General features: G+C 43.6%; 1 protein-coding gene across 3 annotated transcripts in view; it reads left to right on the forward strand.

The window, feature by feature from the left end:
- The first annotated feature begins 3,476 nt into the window (after positions 1-3,476).
- RNF38 (ring finger protein 38) overlaps positions 3,477-19,818 on the forward strand; it is a 129,771-nt gene continuing 113,429 nt past the window's right edge. Inside the window, exon 1 of one of the 3 annotated variants that reach the window (XM_027615041.2) lies at positions 3,477-3,506. The gene's annotated coding sequence lies outside the window, so the exon portion shown is untranslated. The remainder of the gene's footprint in view (positions 3,507-19,818) is intronic. The other 2 variants (XM_035723544.1, XM_027615040.2) reach the window with 2 other exon arrangements.

Consider the following 19,818-nt stretch of genomic DNA (forward strand, 5'->3'; position numbering starts at 1 on the left):
AGAAAGTAGAATAGAGGTACTAGGGACTGGCAGGGAAGAGAATGGGAAGGTTATTGATTAAGAAGTACAGAGTTTCTGTTTGGGTTGATGAAAAAGTTCTAGCAATGAATAGGGGTGATAGTTGAATAACTTTGTGAATGTAGTTGGTATAGACTGAATTGTGCCCTGCTCAAATTTGTATGTTGAAGTCCTCCTAACACTCAATGTGATAATATTTGGAGATGGGGCCTTTGGGAGATAATTAGGTTTTGAGGTCAGGAAGATGGGGCCCTCAAGTTGAAATTAGTGCCCTTATAAGAAGAGACACCAGAGAATTTGATCTCTCTCTCTCTCACCGCCCCCCCACCCCCGCCATGTGAGGGCACAGTGAGAAATCAGCCATCTACAAGCCAGAAAGAGAGCTCTTACCAGAAACTGACCGTGTTGACACCTTGATCTTGGATTTCTGGTCTCCAGAACTGTGAGAAAATAAATTTCTGTTGTTTAAGCCACCAGCCTATAGTATTTTGTTATGGCAGCCCAAGCTCGGACAATAGTTAAGGCCACTGAACTGTATACTTGAAAATGGTTAAAATGGTAAGATCTATTATGAATATTTTACCACAATAAAAAAAATAAAAAACAGAAAATGAAATGGCCAATTCTGTTATCTTGCCTCTCCTTTGCAAATCTCTCGATGCCAATCTCAGAAAGGCATTAGTAACTGTATAGCAATGACTCTTGTCCAAATCCCTCAGCCCTTCTGCCTTATATGGATGAGGAAAATGAGGATCACCACAATAAACTGATTTAACGGGGATAGTAGTTCTCTGTTCCTCACCATGTATACCCTACCTTCAAGAATGGCACTACTATCACCCAGTTGCCCAAACCAAAGATCTTTCTCATCCTTGATTCTCTCTCATCTTCCTCAGCAGCTATGTCTTGATGATTCTACCATCTCTGCCTCAGTTTGGCTCACTTTGGTCGCTTGCCTAACAACACACATGGATGTGGTCCATACTTTCTTTTTTTTTTTTTAAAGATTTTTATTTATTTACTCGAGAGAGAGAGAGAGAGAGCATGAGCAGGGGGAGGAGCAGAGGGAGAAGAGGAGGGAGTAGAAGACTCCCCACTGAGCAGGGCCCCCGACATCAGACATAGCACCAGGATGGCCCCGGGGGGTTGATCCCAGGACCCCGAGATCATGACCTGAGCTGGAGTCAAATGCTTAAGAAACTGAGCCATCCAGGTATTCCTGTGGTCCATTCTTTCTTTTGCACCCCTTAACTGGCAAGGTGAGGTGGCCCAAGGCCTGACCTGGCTCTCTCCCTTGTTTCTTCCTGGCCTGCAAGGCAGCCTCAGTGGGGTCTTTTGGTTACTGGATTAAACTGCTTGCCTGCCCCTTTTCTTCTGGTGGGAAATACATTTGACCAAATTGGAGTTTTAAGAGTTGAAACTGGGATTTGGGCATTGGGGTGGAAATAGGCATGATTTTGTTCAAGGCTCTGGAGACCTATTAAAGGAGAGAAGAATGCCATAGTCTATGGGCATTCTACAGAAGGCATTGGGACTGAAGCCCCAAGTAGTAATATGTTACCTGCCACGGGAAAGTGAAGGACGGGATTCAGGAAATACTAGGACCCTGAGATCAAGAGCAGGGATCAAAAGTGGGACACCTAACTGACTGAGCTACCCAGGTGCCCCTGACCAATTACATTCTTAAAATTTTCCCTGTCCACTTCCCCCAGCCTGTTTCACCTGGTAAACTCCTAGTCATCCTTAAGCTCTTAACTTCTAAGAATTTATCTCACCATCCTCCAAGGAGACTTGTAAACTCTTTGAAGTCTGGGACTCTATCTTCTTTGTAGCCCCAGGGCCTGGCATTGCTGACGACTGAAAGATCATGTACCTAGTGATTGTCAAAGTGGAATTTAAAATGTCCGTTGCCACAGATTCATCCACACTTCTCTCTCATGGGGCCAGCCTAGCCCTGTAGCACTGTGCCTAGTCAACTTGTAATGTGTTCTCTCCCTACTCAGTTCCCGGTTGGTGGCTGCATGTGGAGAAAGGCTGAGGATAATGCTTTATTGAAACGATCTAGTCAGCAGTTTAGCTGCACCCTCACCCACACGGCTGTACTTAACAGCACTGCTAGCACATGGTTGAGTTTTATTCTGCTCCTCTATGGCTTTGATATAAGAATCAGAAAAACATGAAAAGGAAATGGTTGAGTAACCAACATCCCATCCAAGGAGAGGAGGGCCGTCAAGAGGATCACGAATCTGCAGAATTCTTCTCAGAACACCATCAGCACAGCTCAAAAGCCTTTCCTCACTTCCCGGCCTCTCTCTCTTTTGAGACTAGGCCCAGCTGGGTTAGATGGTTTCCTGTAAGTCTTTTAACAACAAGGGCGTTTAAAGTAAGAGGAAGAGAAAGTCGGAGGAAGGGGCAAGGGGCCAGGGCCGAGCCAAGCTGGCTTTTGCTCATAATTCAAGATGGGTCTCTAAATTCGGAGAAGGCAGCGCATCTCCCTCTTTCTCTTTCGTTTCTGCCTCTACTATCCTCTCTGGGTCCGCTGATTGATCTCTGAGACGCAGCTCAAGAAGGAGAGAGAGTTTCTTTCCTAAGTGTCTGAAAGGGAAAAACTTTGAGCAAACAGCCAAAAGAGGGAGCGAGGGAGGGAAAGGAGACTGGCTATAGTGTGGGGAAGAGAAGGAGGGAGGCCGAGGGGGCACGAGCGGTGCAGTGGGAGGCCGGCGGGCGGGCGCGCCGGCGAGCTGCAGCTACTCGGGCCGAGCCCCTGGCAAACTCGCGGGCGCAAACACTGGCGCCGGAGGAAGCCGCGCAGCTGAGCCCCAGGCGCAGCCGGGCCTGGGTGGCGTGGGGCCGGGCCTGGGAGGCCCGAGTCTGTGCCCAGGAGGCGGACCGGGGGCGGAGCCGCCCCCGGAGCTGGGCTCTCCCGCGGGCGGCCCTTAGTTTCCCCGCCTCGGCGAGCGACCGCGGCTGAGGATGCCCTACGGCGCCGCCTGTCCAGCTCCGGAGCCGCGACTGAGGAGCCGGCCGCTCATTGGCGGCGGCGGCGCGGCGTCTCCGCCCCCTCCGCGTCCCCGCCCCCTCCGCCGCCGCCGCCGCCGCTTCCCGGCTCCGCCTCCTCCCCCTCCGGGAGCCGCCTCCGTCGCCGCCACCGCCGCTGCTGCCGCCGGCCCGGGCCCAGCCAGCGCCCGCCCGCCGGAGTCGAGTCGCAGTCGGAGCCGCTGCCCGCGGCCCCGCCATGAGCGGAAGCGCCGCCGCCGCGGTCGCCGCCGCCGCCGCCTCAGCAGCTGCGGCCGCCGCGCACTTCCAGCCTCAGTCGTCGTCTCCCAGGCCGGGCGCCGCCGAGCTCGGGCCCCTGCGCCGCCCGCGACCCCCGCCGCCGCCGCCCCGGCCCGAGCCCGCCGCTGCCGGCCGCCTCAGCCCTTCGGGCCACGGGCCTCTCCGGGCGGGCGCCCAGGGTGGCGGCGCCTGCGGCCGAGCGCCGGGAGCAGGTACGGGGTCCGGGAACGGGCCGGGCGGGGGGGGGGGCGTGGGTTGGTTTCGGGGGTGGGGGGCCCAAAGGCGTGTGGTCCAGCAGTCCGGCGCGGCGGAGTGGGTGGAGCGTTGTCCGGGTCAGCTTTGTCCGGCCCCCGGAGCCCCCGTGAGCCCTGCGTCCCCATCGCGCCGAGCGGCTCACAAAGCGTTTGCCCACCCGGTGGGTAGCCCCCTCCCCTAGGGTGGGTAGGGCAGGACCTCTGTAGGTCTCCGCTTGGCGGAGGAGGAAACCAAGGCGTACAGGGGGAAGTGACTTGCCCAAGGTCACGTAGCCGGTGAGAGTCGTAGCCTGGCTGGGACCCAGGGCCACCCTGGGCCGGCGCGGGCCCGGAGCAGGGGGGCTGGGAGGAGGAAGAGCCCCTAGACCCCGAGACCCGGGAGACATTGATCCGGAGGAGGGGGCGCTAGGCCCTACTCTCAGACACGCCCACCCAACGCTTCTTAGGTGGGCTTAGGAAATAGGATCTCTTGCGGTGCGGGACGGCGGAGAAGGGGCCGCTTTGGGGGCTTGGTGGTACCCTGGGGAGCCGATTTGAGGAGCCTCGGGGGGAGAGAGCTGTGTGTGGGGTGTACTCTCTGGGAGAGGGCTTTCTTGAGTGAATGGGGCAGAGCTTCGGAAACTTCTCATCGTGGGGACCGTTTGGTCTCTGCCAGGCCACCTTGCCCACCATTGCCCGGACTAAACCAATCCAGCTGAAATTAATAGGAGGGAGGCCTTCCCGCTTTTGTGGAGACACCCATAAGGTGTCCATTTTCGTGAAGTGGTCCAAGTTTCGTTCGTGCCCCAAACAGGAGTGCTTTTAAGGCCCTAGTAAAGCATTTCTGCTATAGAAGGCCGAGTGAGTTTTTTTCCAGGTGGTCTGGATCTGTCACCCATGGAGAACCCCTAGGGAACAGTTATCCCAAGCGTGAAGGGGGAAGGAAGCGGGGAGGATTGAGACAAGTCACCCGCCTGTCTCGCATGTTAGGCAGGGCCATATACTGTATGGGACTCCTATATTTCTTTAGGATGGGTGATTTTGACTGTGGACGCATCTTGGAAGGAGGAGAGCACTTAGAGTTCTAGAGAGAGAGTAAGAGAGCGAGCAATGAAGAAGCTCCTGTGGCGCTGGAAAATAGAAGCTGTATAGAAAGGGGGAAAAGAAGATATTTAGTCATTGTGGGGGAAGGGAGATGAAAGGGTTGCTGAGGGGAAGGGGACAGTGTCTAGTCCTGAGAAAAGTTGGGATTTTTCAAAGAGGGAGTCAAGGGTGATGAGTTTGAAAGGAGTCTGTTAGAGGTGGATGGTATTTTACAAGGATGAGTAATAGGTATTGGTCTGCAACAATTACTTTTCTTCGAGTAAAGACAGTTATACTTTTATATAAATGTTTTAGCCTTCGCATTCCCCACCCCCCATTCTCTCTCCTGTTCTAAGGCTGCTGGCCCACAGTATTGTCTTGGAAGTAAGGCTTGACAAAAGAGGGAAGGGGAAGACTAATTAGCAAATGCATTAATTAGGGCCCTTTGTCCGAAATGATTCCTTGTTTAAGACAGCTGTTTTCTCGCTGCCCTCCTGCACTTCAGCTTTCCAGCTGTGGTGGCTGTTGGATGCGTACTGTAGAAGAACTGCCCTGTTTTAGACAAGATATGTTAGATTTTTCTTGAAAAACTGAGAAACACCTCTATTTGACAAATATGTATAAAAGCGTGAAAATTCACTGGTCAAAGATTTTAATCAGGGAAATGCAAATGGAAACAACAGTGAGGTGCCATTTCACACCCATCAGACTGGCAAAATTTAAATGCTGTGATAACCAAGTGTTAGTGAACTTATGGGGAAATCAACGTTTATTTCCTGCTAGTGGAAATGTAAATGGATATAACCACCTTGGAGAGTAGTGTAGTGATGTCTTATTGGAGAGCTAATATACATACTTACCCAAAATGTCCGTTTTTGGTTCTAAGACATCTTAGTACCTGGTGTCCAAGAAAAGTGTGAAAGAAGTATTAGCATGCTCATTGCAGCCTCAATGGCCACCAGCAAGGGAAATGCATAAATTGTTAGATAGTCCCACCCAATTGAGTCTTATAGCACTGAAAAATAAACTATAGCCACATGCGTTAAAATGATTGAATCTCACAAACATAATATGGGGTGGGGGAACAGGTTATAGAATTCTTACAAAATGTTTCCACTTGTATAAAATCTGAAAACATGCAAAATAATATTGTTTGTGGCTTTGTACATATATAGTAATAGTATAAAAACATGCATGGTAACAACTAACACCAAATTCAGAGTAGAGATTATCTCTGGGAACAGAAGATGAGGGATGGCATTGGACAGGGGTACACCGAGGGCTTTAATAATATCTAATATTCCATTACTAAGGAATCTGAATAAGATAATTGCAAATTAGGATTTGCTTATTTTGGGTGTAGGGTCAGAGATATTCAATATCTTATTTTAAATATTTTTCAGGTGTTTGAAATATTTCTCACATGCAAAAAATTTTCTTGTTTTATAGAGTGCAGTATTTTTGTCTCATAATAATGAAACTCTTGCTACAGACTCCAGTCCAGCACAGCCTGGCAGGTATGCAGGCTGGTGATCCTTTTCTCACCCCTTTCTGACCTGCAAAGCCTAGTGTATTGCATTGGATGACTTTTATTTTGGAATTGCTGATAGGCATGGAGGATTCCTCAGTCTTTCTAAACTTTCTAATGGACCTAGGTCAGCAGTTTGAGCTTTGTCGAAATATAAGTGCCCCAGGACGTTCAGACTTATCTGATGTAGGGAGGGACCCAGAAATCTGATTCTGAAAAAGTTCCCCAGTAGGTTCTGATGCCCACTAAAATTCGAGAGCCACTGCCTTGGGCTCCTGACTCCGGGCTGTACTCCATCTCAGCTTTGCCCCAGGCTACCTTCTCTTGCCCTTCCTGCATGACTAGGACTAATGTGGGCCCATGTGATACTTAGTTCTTTTGTAGGGCATAAAAGAATGATAGGGTTGGAAGCTATTGAGTCTTAAGCCCTTTATAATGTGGTTGTCTAGTCCTCTTATTTTCATGCAGGTAGCTAAGGGGCCCACTGCCCACCAGGGCTATTTATTAGGTTTTACAAACTTTAACCGCTTGTGTCACAATATGGAGTTTTATAATTAGGGCAGGAGCAAAAAGGGCTAACAGAAGGAAAACCAAATTTGGAGAAAGGAAACCCCCAACAGTAAATGTATATGATCGTGCCTTTTCCAGAGATGATAGTGATTGTTTTAGTGCTTTAGCTTATGACATGCATTTAAATTTCAGCTATTTGAACCTGCAGTCAAAGATTAGGGTCTCAGATAACAACTGATTATCCCCCTCAAGATGGAAGAATTTCCTTTCTCCCAAATTTGCTAGTTTTACTTCTCTGCCAGACCCTTTTTTCTCTAGTCCTAATATGTTTAGGAATGAATTTATATTCACAAATGTGAGGATTTCTGGTAATGAAATTTGTGAAATGCCTGTTTGTCTTTGGGAAGGTTCTTTCTGGAAACCTACTTCGGAAGTGCAGTGCTTCTTCAGGTATACTTTTGCAGGGTTGCTGTGTTAGGTTGTATAGATTGTGCCCAACACTAGGTCACCTGTTTTGTGTGGTGAGTGGGAGTGGAAATTCATTTGTGCCCCACTTACCAATTGAGCATTTTGTAGGGGTGCCTGGGTGGCTCAGTCGGTTGAGCATCTGACTTTTGGTTTCTGCTCAGGTCGTGATTTCAGGGTTGTGAGATCGATCCCCGCATCAGTCTCCACACTCTGTAAAGTCCGCTTAAGATTCTCTCTCCCTCTCCCTCTGTCTCTCTCCAACCCTGTGCTCACTCTCCCTCTCTCTCTCTCTCTCAAATGAATAAATCTTAAAAAAAAATGTGTTTCTTGTGGAAATGTGTCCCTTCAGAGAGGGGCACCCCCTTTTCTAATTCTCATCGAGTGCCTCATGAACTAGCATGGCCTTGCAACTTTGGAAGGCTCCGAGGCAGCCTTGTTGCTCCATGTGTAACTAACTGTGCCATCCATAGTTACGGACTCTGTGAAGAGGGCAGGTCAGTTTGGGGCCTTTAGTTTGGAGAATTTTCTCCACCTGAACTTTTCAGTGGAAGGAACCTACCCCTGGCTTTTCATCACCATGCTCAGTTGAACCGAAATTTCAGCTTAAAATTGTAAAATTTATTACGGAGCTGGAGAAATATGCACAATTTTGAAAATACCATTATTTATGAAAAGATGGAATGAGAGAAATATTAAAAAGACAAAAGCATCTGGTAATTGAAGAAGATAAAGTAGTTTCTTCTTGGACATTTGCTCTTGCAATCTTGCAGTGCGTACTTTGAGGGGGAAATACAATGTTGTTTTTCTCTTCCTATTCCCCCTACACTAGCATTCCTGAATTTCTTAAGACCTGAGGCTTTTTAGCCAATTTTGAAAATATTTACCCATTTGTATTTTCTATTAAGTGGTTGTTTACGCTTCCTGCTGTTTTATTTTTTTCTTGGAGAGAGAGGAAGGGAGGTAGTGCTGAACCAAGGACAAGACTGGACTTCCTACTGCTTTTGCAAATAATGGCAGTGTGTTTTTTCAGAACAGTTGTCATGGAAGAGTGCTGTTCTGCAGGCTCAGGGGAGAGGTACATTTGAAGTGGTTTCTGTTGTATTTATTATTATTATTTTTAAACATGATCCAGGGTGATGGTTACAGAGTTCCATTGTGCTTTTGCTGCTGTCTTGAAGAAGTTTTTTTTTTTTTTTTTAAGAAAATGTGTTTAAAACTAAAAATGTTTAACAAAAATAGTCTTATGCCCACACGAGGAAAATAAACAGTTCTCACCTATGGGCCTTACCCAAAGCAGTTTGAATTTTCTTTCCAGTTCTGTTTAAATGGATATTAGTGCTATTTTAGGATGGCTTAGAACACTTGAGTGATGTTGGACAGGTGGAGGAGAATGATGGGATTATACTGGAGTTTATCAGTGGTTCCCCCCAGTCTCTCGATATGGAAACTATCACTGTATTGTCTGCTTTTGTGATAAAGTATGTGTAGAAATAAGGGAGAGATTGTGAGTTTTGGTATATGTAATAATTTGATCCTTTTGAAAGAAAAAGCAGAGGGATGAAGTGGTAAGAGGAAGAAATACATGCATGGAAAAGAGAGTAGCAAGCAAATAGTATGACATTTTGTAGTGCTTTGGGGATGTTCTTTGAGTTGAAAGTTACCTGTCTGTATCCATTCTGCTTCAGCACCTTTGATTTCGGTGTCTGAAGATGGTGCTTACTGATCTTCAGTTGAAACCTGTTTTATTGTTATGGAGCTGGAAAGTGAGCAGTTTTGAAGACTAGGCTGAGGTGGGAGGCTAGTCTAAAAGTAAAAACAAGTATCCATTTTGTAATTGCTTTTGTAAATAGGAGTTGAGACTCTCATAATTAACCAAAGTATTTTTCATTTGGCTTTTAGGCTGTCTTATTTAATAATTGTTTTAATACATTTGTCTTCCTATATAGAGTTTTGTTGCTGCCTCAGTACATATTTGAGCATCTGTTGGGTGCCATAATCCCAGTACTAACCACTGGTACATGGGGGTGATAGCCTTCATTGTCAGAGACTTCATTACCTGAGGTGCTGAGAACGACACCGAAGACTGTGCTTCAGTTTGTGCTTTCTTTTCTCCCTTTTATCATGCTTCCTTCTTCTCCCTGGTCTTTTGGGCTTGGTGGTGGTCTATCCATCTGTCAGGGGATCTCCCCACATGTGAGGGGTGCAGAGGCTTTATAGAGCCTTTTGACTGTGTCTGGGTACCCTTAAGTAAAACCCCTCCAATAGTATTGAGCTAGACTTGAGGACCATCATAGTGGCTCCAGCTCCTCTTCCTTCTCTGCTGCCTGGGTTGCCACCACCCACCCTTTGCTGTGGAGCCTGGAAGGCGCCCCCCTCACCCCCAGTTATACAAAGAGGCTTTGTGCTCTGAGGATGTTCTAAAGGCGGGATCACTGTAATTATAATTCCCCAAGCACAACCAAGTAATGGGGGCAGGCAGGGTAAAGATGGTATCCAAGTCCTTGTTGGTAGGGAGAAGTCAGGCGGGGATTAAAAATCATCTGGAGACAGTACCAAAATGGATAATGGAGCGTTGTTGGTAATGCTGATGGGAATGTGTTTAATTGAATACATTTTAAATTCTAATACTTGCAAGATACTTGAAGCTTTAAAAAGCATAAGACAGCCTGAACTTTTTTTTTAGGTTTGTTTTTTTTTAGGACTAAAATTGTAACAGAAAATTACTTTAGAAGAAGGTGAGTAGAAATCTCAGCCTACTTGGCTTTGTGTTTGTGTTGCCAGAATGACTGATTGCTCAAGAAAGCCAAATACATATCTTACTTACTCTCCAGGGCGTGCTCTTACTAATCCAGCTTCTTTTATTTCTAAAAGTAAGCTCTGACATTTTTGGGAAGCTGATTTTCTCCTACCACCCCAAGAAGAAAATCAGTGTGGGGATATATGCTTAATAAACTCTTTTTTTTTAAAGATTTTATTTATTTGACAGAGAGAGACAAAGCAAGAGAAGGAACACAAGCAGGGGGAGTGGGAGAGGGAGAAGCAGGCTTCCCGCTGAGCAGGGAGCCAGACGCGGGGCTCAATCCCAGGACCCTGGGAGCATGACCCTAGCTGAAGGCAGACGCCTAATGACTGAGCCACCCAGGCACCCCTATATGCTTAATAAATTCTTATATCAACCATCCTATGTCATGGTGTGCTTCCAAGCTCCATTGGTAATCTCCTAGTGAAAACTTTTTTCTTACTATGTTAACTATTAGTATATTACTCTGATTAGTGTCTCAAACAAACTTTTTTTTTTTTAAAGTGCACCAAACAATTGACTGCAGAGGTTATCTTTAGACTTTAGGATAGTGGACTCAAGTCGTCTTTTATGCAAGGTGAGGGGAAAAGATCCTTTTTGTTCTTAAGATTAGCACTGACATCTGTGGTGAGTGAAGTAGTCAGGGAGAGTGTGTGTTCTATATGGAAACCTATAGGTACTGTAGGCTTGACCTTCATCTGATTACTTGTTGGAGTCAGGTCAAGAGTTGGACCTTTATTTTTACTATCTAGAGTGATTTTTGTCCTGTTGGAGGAAATCTCCCCCCCCTTTTTTTTAAAGATTTTATTTTTATTTATTTGACAGAGAGAGAGAGAGTCAGGCAGAGAGGGAACACAAGCAGGGGGAACAGGAGAGGGAGAAGCAGGCCTCTCGCAGAGTGGGGAGCCTGATGCAGGGCTCGATCCCAGGACCCTGGGATCATGACCTGAGCCGAAGGCAGATGCTTAACGACTGAGCCACCCAGGTGCCCCTCTCCCCCACTTTTTTTTTTATTGACAAAAGTGTGCGATGTGATGATTTGATATATGAATGCATTTTGAAATGATTACCACAGTCAGGTTTATTAATACATCCATCACCTCATATAGTTACCTTTTTTTATGAGAATGTTTCAGATCTCTCGTAGCAAATTTCAAGAATATAATACAGTATTATTAACTATAGTCACCATGCTGTACATTAGATTCTCAGAACTTATAATTGAAGGCTTGTGCCTTTGACCAACATCTCCCTATTTTCCCTACTTCCCAGACCCTGCTAACCACCATTCTGCTCTTTTTCTATGAGTTTGACTTTTTAAATTAAAAACAATTTTTTTTTTTATTTTACATTCCACATATAAGTGAGATAGTACCGTATTTGTCTTTCTCTGGCTTATTTCACTTAACGTTATGTCCTCCAGGTTCATCCATGTTGTTGCAAATGGCAGGCTTTCCTTCTTTCTAATGGCTGAATAATATTCTGTTGTACTTATATGCTAAATCTTCCTTCATCCATTCATTTGTTGGACACTTAGGTCCCTATCTCAGCTGTCGTGAATAACACTGCAAGGAACGTGGGAGTGCAGATAGCTTGAAGAAATCTACCTTAAATTAATCTTCACATAAGACTACAGTGTAGTCTATTACAAAGATATTGCCCATATAATTCTTAGAAAAGACTACCAATTTACAGCTAAATTTTATGAGATTTAAAATTAGGATCCATTTTATCTGCTTTCAATGAAAAGTGAGGTTGATCTCTCCCTCCCCACCCCCAATGTTTTAGGCAAGTATATTGCTCAGCAGTGACTTTATTTTAGCTTAATTATAAACTGTTATTTGGCTACTTCATTTGCTTCATTTATAATATATATTTCCTTTGGGTAGTAACCTCTGACTGCTTACTTCACTGCTCTCTGGTGGCCACTAAAAGTAATGGTAAAACATTTATTGAATGCCTGCTGTGTACCAGGCACAGTGAGGATTTCAGATACAATTCAGATAGGCAACAGTTCAGTGATAGATTCTGACTACGTTAGCAGAACAAATGCATTTTGGGGTATGGTAGCCCTTAATAAAAGGGGGAGAACATCTAAATTGCATTAATAATAGTGATATATAACCATGATAATGTTGCTAAAGCACAGATCTAACCAGACCAAAAATTTATGTGGTTGCCTCCTAAGTAAAAGAAATATATTTTTTTTTTTATTAAGATTTTATTTATTTATTTGAGAGAGAGAAAAAAACAGCATGAGAGGGGAGAAGGTCAGAGGGAGAAGCAGGCTCCCTGCCGAGCTGGGAGCCCGATGTGGGACTCGATCCCAGGACTCCGGGACCATGACCCGAGCCGAAGGCAGTCGCTTAACCAACTGAGCCACCCAGGCGCCCAAGAAATATTTTTTCATCTGGCATTCAAGACCAGCATAATTATTTTAATCTCTACTATTTTTCCTCATGAACATTATTCTCCAGGGAAATAGGATGCCTTGTTGTCTATATGTGTATCACTTTTTGACCTGTTTCTTTGATTCTTCAGCTTGGAATGCCTTCAGTTTTTCCAGATCCTACTTATTTTTAAATATCTAGGTGGTAGTCATCATTTATTGTGTGCAAAGCTCTGTTCTAAGTGCTTTACCTGGATTAATTCATTTAATTTGTGCCTTGGTCCTTTAAGGTTGATGCTATTATTATCGTTATTGTGCAGATGAAGAAACTGGAACACAGGTTAAATAACTTGCTAGAGATGATGCAGCTATTAAGAGTGTTATCTAGGATATGAACTCAAGCTGTCTAGTTCCAGAGTCTATATTTTTAGCCATCATGCTTTACTGCATCTCATTTTTTTTTTTAAAGCAAACTTAACAGTTAGTTTTGGTAATAAGAGGTTGAATGTAAGCAAAGGTGATCACTGCTTTAGCCACTGAAAAGAATTTGCAATCTTTAGTTTTTACCTTTGCTCCTGAGAAATATACTCTTTTTTTTTAAGTTCTGAATTATTGGATTTGGATTATTTAATTGATTTTTTTAAAGTCATTCATTACTTTTTTACATAAGGAGTAGGAGTGCCTGCATTGGGGTGGGTGGGTTCACATTAGAATAGGCATATTTAAATTGCTTCTTAGAAAATCTTCCATGTTCTATGATTCTGAACATTAGGGTCTTAACTGAGTGCTTTTTGAGCACTTAAGTGGATAAAAAATTCTCAAGGAAATATTTGGCCCTACTCAGAGGAACTTCTGAATCTCACCTTTTTGTGGATATGGGTACCTTCCCCCCAAATATCACAAGAATAGATGTTAGACTTCTTTTTAGCCTTTTTTTTTTCTTTTTAGCCTTCTTAATTTCCATAATAAGTTGATTTGTCACAAGCTAAAGCATAAACATATCTATTCAGGAGCTAAAATATGAACATTCAGGTATTAGTTGGAGACGCTTATGTGTTGGGTTGATGCTGTCTGAGACAGTGGATTATTTGAGGAAGATAATGTGGCATTGTGGTTACCAAGTGAACTACTTCAAAATTGGTTGGAATGCTTGTTAAAAATTCTCTGTCTTTAGGTGGCCTAGAGTTGGAATCTGAGATGAGGAAATTTTCTTATAAACAGTTATAGGTGATGTTTCTAATATTATTTCATTTATGCTGTAGGCTTAATAGGCATTGGTGGGCCATCAATTTAGAAAATGTGCTGTGGGAAAATGAGTTTCTAAGGTCAAAACCAAGTACAGTACTTACAGACTTTCGGAACATGGCCTGTTTTTTTAGCAGAGCACTGCCAACAGTCTTTTTCTCCTACTTCGCTTTTGGATCCCTAGAAAGGAAGAAGGAATTCTTTGCTTTTCAGATTACTAAACGATACGGAATTAATTCATCAGAGGAAGATATTCTTTCTATTCAGACAGGATAAAGACTGGTTAATCCAGATAATTGAGGAATTTCCACTCATTTACTTGTTTGGGTTTCTTTAAGACGCTTAGCTTCAGAACACATCAAGAGTTATGGGGGCGCCTGGGTGGCTGAGTCGTTAAGTGTCTGCCTTCAGCTTAGGTCATGATCCCAGGGTCCTGGGATCGAGCCCCACATCGGGCCCCCTGCTCCGCGGGAAGCCTGCTTCTCCCTCTCCTACTCCCCCTGCTTGTGTTCCCTCTCTTGCTGTGTCTCTCTCTGTCAAATAAATAAATAAATAAAATCTTTTAAAAAAAAAGTTATGTTTGGGGGCTCTAACGGAAGACATTATTGTTGACTATGTTTGCTATATGTCAGGAATGAGCCATGAGCTCTTGTGATCTAATTATCCAGTGTTTCTTTTTAAAAATTGTGCATGTATTGTTGAAAACAAATTAATTCTAATCTATGATATTTTTGAGCTTTAAATAAAAGCTACCATTGTGTGCAAAAAAACCAAAAAACAAAACCAAAAAACCAACAAAGGCAACAAGTCAAAAGATCTCCCTTAAAATGAGTTTGTGTACAACTCATGATACTAATTTCTATGTTAAGGTCAAAACAAAAGTCAGAATTTGACTAGAATGTTTAGAGTCTGAAATCTTCTAAAAATTAACTCTTTTTCAACTGACATAAGTGATTTTAATTTTAACATAAATGGTTTTGTGGGGTGGGGATAGAAATCAAACTAGTTTTGCCATACCAAAATCTTTCTCTAGCACATCGGAGATGTAAATATGTTTCCTTTTGAAGTACAATTGTTTGATAGAATAGTTATGTTATTTTTCCTGGTGCTATGTAGTTAAAACCCCAGGGCCTAAATTTATTTTATTTAATTTTTATTTTTTGTTTTTAAAGATTTTGTTTATTTATTTGACAGAGAGCGAGAGAGGGAACACAAGCAGGGGGAGTGGGAGAGGGGGAAGCAGGCTTCCCGCGGAGCAGGGAGCCCGATGTGGGGCTTGATCCCAGGACCCTGGGATCATGACCTGAGCCGAAGGCAGACGCTTAATGACTGAGCTACCAAGGCGCCCCTATTTTTTTAAAAGATTTTATTTATTTATTTGAGAGAGACAGAGACAGAGCGAGCACAAGCAGGGGGAGGGACAGAGGGAGAAGCCGACTCCCAGGTGAGCAGGGATCCTGATGTGGGGCTCATTCCCAGGACCCTGAGATCATGACCTGAGCCACCCAGGCACCCCCCTAAATTTATTTTAAAGTTTGATTAAAACTTTGTTTCTATGTAAGAAAAGTTACCAAATTGAAAAAGGACTTTGGAGGGACACCTGAGTGGCTTAGTCGGTTAAGCATCTGCCTTTGGCTCAGGTCATGGTCCCAGGATCCTGGGATCGAGTCCGGCGCAGGGAGCCCGCTTCTCCCTTTCCCTCTGCTGCTCCCCCTGCTTGTGCTCACTCTCTGGCTCTCTCTCTCAAATAAATAAATGAAATCTTTAAAAAAAAAAAAAAAAAGAGGGGCTTTAGAAATTTTGATTCCAAATTGAAAAGGAGCTTTAGAAATTTTGATTCCAAGATTGCTTTTAAGGAGGGAGAGGCAAGTCAAATTGGATATGGGCCCCACAGAATTGTCTGTGCTACTTCCTGGGTCAGGAAAGCTCAAAGAGGGGGGCTGTGTTGCAGTAGGGCAGGGCGTAAACCTGGTAGGAACTAGAAGTGAAACTGGAAGTGCCTTTAAGAAAAAAAAAAAAAGGCAGATTGTTGTATTAGACTGAGTCAGGCTGGATGGAGCAGTGAGACTGTTCTCAAGCACAAATGTGTATGTAGTACCCCTGGCAGATTTCCTGATTAAGTCAACATGTTTGCAGTTGATTCAGGGCAGACCTTAGACTCAAGGGAGGAAAATGAGAGAAGAGCAAAGGGAGAGGCTGAGGCGGGGGCCTTAAGGTGCAGGTTCTGAAAGAAAATTTCTTTAAAAAAAGAGGAAGAAAGGGAAAAAAGAGAAAAGAAAGGAAAAAAAGATTTCTGAGCCTTTGAGAGAGACAGCAGGAAGTTAAAGATGGAATTCTGGGGACACTTTCCTCTCCCCACAAGCTGTATGGAAGTGGTGGATGAGTGAGTAGACTTACAGATGTTGGCAAAGGTATCCTTGTTAGAACAGAAAGGATCTATCAACAGTGGTTTGTTTTAAAACGATAGATCTCACTACAAAGGTTAGCCAGTCTTACGTAATTTTATTACACCTAGGGTCACTTACTTTAAAAGGAAAATGAGAACTTAAATTTGACGTACAGTTGACAATTAAGAGCATCACATTTCCATGGTGGTTTAACGGTAGTTATTTGCTATCTTTCACGCACAAAAGTTGACAATGCTAGCATGCTCTGCCTAACTAGGGCATGCACTGCTAATGTTTTTCCCACAGGAACGATAGGTTCAAATTCAAAGAGATTAGATACCATTGCACTTTCTGCTGGCTTCTCCCCTTCCCATCCCCAGAACCATTCATAGATGCTCTGTGTGTGGATGCCAGTGTGTAATATGGATTGGGATTGAGTTTATGGCTCTGAGGTAAACCAACACCTCTCACACTTTATTTATGCATCACCTGGGAATCTTGTTAAAATGCAGATGTCTAGCAAAGGCACAGATGATAGTGGAATAGTTTAGAGTAGCCAGGAGGTGGAGTAGTTAGTGGCTCTCAAACTTGAGCCTGTATGATAGGCATCTGTAGGGCTGGTTAAAAGCAAGACTACTTGGCCCCATCTTCCGGAGCTTTTGATTCTCCACACTAGGGTGGGGCCTGATATTTTGCATTTTATTTTATTTATTTATTTTTTAAAGATTTTATTTATTTGACAGAGACACATACAGCGAGAGAGGGAACACAAGCAGAGGGAGTGGGAGAGGGAGAAGCAGGCTTCCCACCGAGCAGGGAGCCTGATCCTTGATCCCAGCACCCTGGGATCATGACCTGAGCCAAAGGCAGACGCTTAACGACTGAGCCACCCAGGCGCCCCGATATTTTGCATTTTAAACAAATTTCTAGGTGATGCTAATACATCCGGGGCAGTATATTTTGAGATCCCTTGAGGTAGAATATAAATAATATTGAGGAGAATCAAACCGTCTTGGCTTCTTGAGCATTACTTTGTAACTGAAAATGGTGAAGAAAAGTTTGCTGAAAGTAATAATACTGTTCATGGTGAAATAGGTGATGAGAATGAAGGAGTGTGCTTCTGATGACCACCACCAGGTGTTGTAGGAAGTGTCAAACCACTATATCATATACCTGAAACAAATATTACACTGTATGTTAACTAACTGGAATTTAAATAAAACTTAGAAAAAATACTGTCCATGTTAGGCAAATAACACCTCATTAAATAATTCTGTGTTTTATTGTGGTGAGTATGTGTCTCTGTCTAGAAAACATCCACAGTAGACCCCACCAAAAGGATAGTAAGAAAGATGATTACTTCTGGAGAAGGATCCAGCATTATGGAGGGTGGGATTTTAGCTTTCTTTGAAGGTTTTAATTTTTACTAAAGAGATTGTACTTCTATTTATGTAATTAATTTTATAAAAAGGGATAAGAAAACTGGGCCAGATAGTCTCCCATTTACTTCTCCAGATCTGTCCTCCACCCTGTTCCACCTGGCTCTCTGCCCCAGGGAAAGAGCTCCCAGATCCTCTGGCTTCTTCTTGGTTTCAGCCTTAGGAGATGTGAAGGGAAGGAGAATGAAGTCAATATTTATCCCTTCTGCTCTCGTGGAAGCCTGCATTTTATTACCTGGGTTCTGGGAATCTCTATCTCCTGCCTTTTTTGGGTGCCAAAGCAATAAAGGACTTGTTAGTCCTGGTTCCTCTTCTACCCTCTGTGATTTCTGTAGGCCTCACCTAATTTAGTAATTATTCCTTTTACAAGTAGACCACTTGCAGATTATTCTAATTTGAATTTGTTATCTCTTCACTGTTGGAAGCCTGACTGATGGACCCTCTGAGTCCTGTTCCGCTCTTTACTTTATTTTCCCATTTATTTAACGTCCACCCCACCCCTATCCTCTCTGCTGTAATCCCAGGGGTAGTGACAGTACTATTTTGGTAGGTGTAACCTTCCAGACATTTTATATGGCTCTAAATTAATATACATATTTAACATACAAGGAATCATATTGTATTTCCTATTGAATAAATTCTTTTTACATCATACTACATTGTGACCATCTTTTTTTTTTTTTTTTTTTTAAGATTTATTTAGGGTAGCCTGGGTGGCCCAGATGGTTAAGTGTCTGCCTTCGGCTCAGGTCATGATCCCAGGGTCCTTTTTTTTTTTTTTTAAAGATTTTATTTATTTGACAGAGAGAGACCTAGCGAGAGAGGAAACACAAGCAGGACCCTGGGACCATGACCTGAGCAGAAGGCAGACACTTAACAACTGAGCCACCCAGGCACCCCCCAGGGTCCTTTTTGATCGAGCCCTGCATGGATCTCCCTGCTCAGCTGGGAGCCTGCTTCTCCCTCTCCTTCTACTCCTCCCCCTGCTTGTGGTCTCTCACTCTCTCTGTCAAATAAATAAATAAAATCTTTAAAAAAAATTATTTATTTTATAAAGAGTGCAGGGGGAGGGGCAGAGGGAGAGGGGGAGTCTCAAGCTATGCTTGGAACCGACATGGGGCTCATCTGACACCCCTGAGATCATGACCTGAGCCGAAATCAAGAGTTGGACGCTTAACTGACTGAGCCACCCAGGCGCCCCACATTGTGACCATCTTTCTACATCAGTATAATTTACCTCATTCTTAATAGCTGTACACGATTCCGTTGTATTTGATATGTACATAACAAAGTTTAAACAGTTCCTTATATATTTAACATGATAGTTTTATTTATTTATTTATTTTATAAGATTTTATTTGAGAGAGAGAGAGCACAAGCAGGGGGAGCGGCAGGCAGAGGGAGAAGCAGACTCCCCGATGAGCAGGGCGCCTGACTCTGGGCTCCATCCCAGGACCCTAAGATCATGACCTGAGCTGAAGGCAGACGCTTTCACCCAGGTGCCCCTTAACATAATAGTTTTAATCATATACTGAATTTCCATTAATACTTGATCTGAAGGCACCTGGGTGGCTCAGTCGTTGGGCGTCTGCCTTCAGCTCGGGTCATGATCCCAGGGTTCTGGGATTGAGCCCTGCATTGGGCTCCCTGCTTGGCGGGAGGCCTGCTTCTCCCTCTCCCACTCCCCCTGCTTGTGTTCCCTCTCTCGCTTTCTCTGTCAAATAAATAAATAAAATCTTTAAAAAAAAACTTTGATCTGTGTCTGCATTCTGTTCTATTGATCTGTCTCTATTCTGGCACCAGTATTACACATTTTACTTATTGTGGTTTCATACAGCTAAGTTCTTGGTAGGGCAGATCCTCATAGTTACTTTTATTTTGGAGAACATTTTTGGCTTTCATCACATACTTTTTTTCCCTTCCAGATACAGTTTTTAAAAGTGTTTGTCAGGATTCCCTCAAATCCCATTGATAACCTGATTGGAAATGTATTTGTGAAGTTTGTAGCTTAATTCACATTTGTCAATGTATTTCACATTCTTTTTGCTTTTGACAGTGGGGCGTTTTCATCATACTTCTTGAATTTTGCTGTTAGGAAAAGCTGTTGATTTTTGTGTATTTATTTTAAAACCTTCCTATTTTCTAAGCTCTTGTAGTTGTTTTAGTAATTTTTCACAGGTTTTTATTGGGTATTCCAATTGGACAACTTTATTATTGGTAGAGAGTGCTAATTTAGACTCCTTTTCAGCATTTTCCTCTTTTTTTTTTCCTTCTTGTTTCATTGGCTGAGCTCTAACAGTGCCATGTACTTGACTTTAATGAGGCTGCCTCAGGTGTGCTTCACTATTTATTGTCGGGCTGACTGTGGGTCTGAAACCTGAAAAGTTAAAGGAGTATTTTTATTTATTTAGTGTTTTTCTCAGAAAGGATAAATTTGTCAGA

The sequence above is a fragment of the Zalophus californianus genome, chromosome 13, assembly GCF_009762305.2.
Source record: "Zalophus californianus isolate mZalCal1 chromosome 13, mZalCal1.pri.v2, whole genome shotgun sequence".
In the NCBI taxonomy this organism is placed as follows: Eukaryota; Metazoa; Chordata; class Mammalia; order Carnivora; family Otariidae; genus Zalophus; species Zalophus californianus.